Here is a 2,448-nt window from a genome sequence, read left to right as displayed (position 1 = left end):
CAGCACGGACGCACGGCTTTGTATTTTCGTGTATTTCTATAAAAATTGATTTATTATTGCAGTTTTGCAGATACGGGGCTCTTCATAATGACCATGGGCGTCACTGAATGCGGGAACGGGATTGTCCGATGTGTGCATTTTGGATAGTTTTGTACGATTCCTTCGTTGAAAAATTGATACTTTGCAGACGTTTTAAATGTCACACAAATGGTGACACTGATGAATAATTCGTGCCATTAATTTTGTCGTTGGTCAATTCTAAATTTAAAATTTGTTAGACTAGATAATAACGTACTTTTGAAAATCGAGATTATAAACTACCGACTAATTGCCATTGATAAATTAATTACTTATAAGAGAAACAAGTTACACACGTAATTAATTTAACTACAATAAAGAGGTCTTTTAATTAGTCGTATAATAAAATCAGTCGACCAACGATAAAAAAGAAATTATTTTAGATTTATCATATGAAAAACCTTAAAAAAATATAAATAACGCTCCAAAAACTCCACCGACCCTTTCCTATAACGAATGTCACAATTTCATTAACCGTGCGGCGTCGCCTCGCATCAGCGTCACGTCAACGTCACGTCACTGTCACGTCAACGTCAAGTCAGCTGTCACGTCAGTTGACAGACGTCGTTCACCTGCCAGCCTGCGGAGCGACAGATTGTTAATTAGAGAATAACCTAACCAGTCACTGCCAAGAAAGTACAGTTTTTGTAATAAAATTAATAAATTCATACTATTGAGTTCTAAATTGTATAAAACGAAATATAAAAAGTTCTGTGTTTTCAAAAAGACTTAATAAATAAGGTTTGTTTGCATGTAAAGGTACAGTCGCACACACTAGACATATCAAACTAGATCGTACCGAATTTAAATTAGCGCATCAATGACTTTGAGGCATGCACAGACAAATTGTTTGTTGTGGAGAAATATCTCAATAAATTAAAATCGTCATTAATTCCACGTTGTAAGATGTCGTCCGTATAATCAACTCGACCAACAGCTGCGAGTGATTAAGAATCGAAATAGATGGTAACAAATCGATTCTTTTCTCGCTAAAACGCTCCCGCAAACATTTTACTATTTTAGTTTGAGTGATATATCGCTGAGATTTCGTGTCAGATATTTGTCAAACGCGAGACGAGCGCAGAGGGGACGTTCGGTATACACATCGGCTTTGTCGCGCTGCAAATAAAGCATTTTGACACAAAGATACACTGTTCAAGATGTTTAAATTTAATAATTAAATGAAACAACATGCATAAAATGTGTTATTGAAGGAACGCACTTATCACGACCATAAAACTCATCAGCGACAAATGATTATTATAATCGTATTATTAATGAATATCAATCAGTCATCAGGTAGTGTAAATCTATTGACAGGTGTTAGGTACGTGAGAGTGTACGCAAAAATAATCCTTATTGAAATACACTTACAAAGAACTTATGTACCATAATGGTTTGCATACAATATAATACTGATCAGATAATCATGACAGAAGACCAGTGACTTAGTCCATCGGCGATGAAAATGCGAGTCGAGTGAGGCGTCGCTTATCAGTTGAGACAACGATTATGACGTTGGTTTAATATTTCAGATAACTTTGATTAGTTGCTCATTTATATAGCTTTCGTGTGTTTTTAAAAACAACATTTATTGGATTACCTACGATATTATAAAACATAGTGCATCAGCATGATATTCCGTACAGTCCTTGCTGACTGATATCTGATAGCAAAATTTAAGTTGTTTTTATGAATATAAACAAAAAAATAAATAGAAAATTTAGCAGACAATCTTACGTCATCTAAAAGTGTTTTTAGTGTCAAAATTGTGTTGCGAACGAAGTTTAAAAAGGTATGTAAATACAAAGATAGAGGTAGACTTCGGTCTTCGTGACGATGAGTGGATTATGTGAAAGAAGATATGCGTAAGAAGAGAGTGAATTCAGATATGAAAGCTGACAGAGATATATAAAGAGTAGTAAGTATTTTATCTACGAAGATGACGAAGCATTCCAACATTTAGCAAAGAAAATGCTCATTATAACACGTGTAAATCTTTTAGTTGCATGCGTACATAGGTATATTAAAATATGCGTATCATATAAATAAGTATAAACTCATGATTGATGGATTACGTTTGATTAATCATTGCAGTCACCAACGACTGATATACTAAGTCAACTGACTTCGTAAATATTATCTTCATTATCAGAGATTTGTTTAATATTTCCGTTTCTACAAGTACACGCGTACGTTTCCATCTGCTTGAGCTTGTTGCTTACCGTTTTGAAATATCATAGCTGAGAAACTTTCTTTACTACATTAGTCAATTTAGTTATTGCTATGATAAAAATGTCATGTAAATTGACGATGATAAGATCAATAACTAAAACAGTTTGCTGTATCGTGTCTATAATAAACATACTC

At 33.8% G+C, this 2,448-nt stretch overlaps 1 long non-coding RNA gene across 1 annotated transcript in view; it reads right to left on the bottom strand.

The window, feature by feature from the left end:
* Positions 1-441: 441 nt before the first annotated feature.
* The window catches only part of LOC106108193, a 5,755-nt gene continuing 3,748 nt past the window's right edge, over positions 442-2,448 (bottom strand). The window contains exon 4 of the long non-coding RNA XR_001225909.1: positions 442-658. This is a non-coding gene — a long non-coding RNA (uncharacterized LOC106108193). The remainder of the gene's footprint in view (positions 659-2,448) is intronic.

Source organism: Papilio polytes, unplaced genomic scaffold, assembly GCF_000836215.1.
Source record: "Papilio polytes unplaced genomic scaffold, Ppol_1.0 DF821734.1, whole genome shotgun sequence".
Classification (NCBI taxonomy): Eukaryota; Metazoa; Arthropoda; class Insecta; order Lepidoptera; family Papilionidae; genus Papilio; species Papilio polytes.
This window is presented reverse-complemented; position numbering and strand designations above follow the sequence as displayed.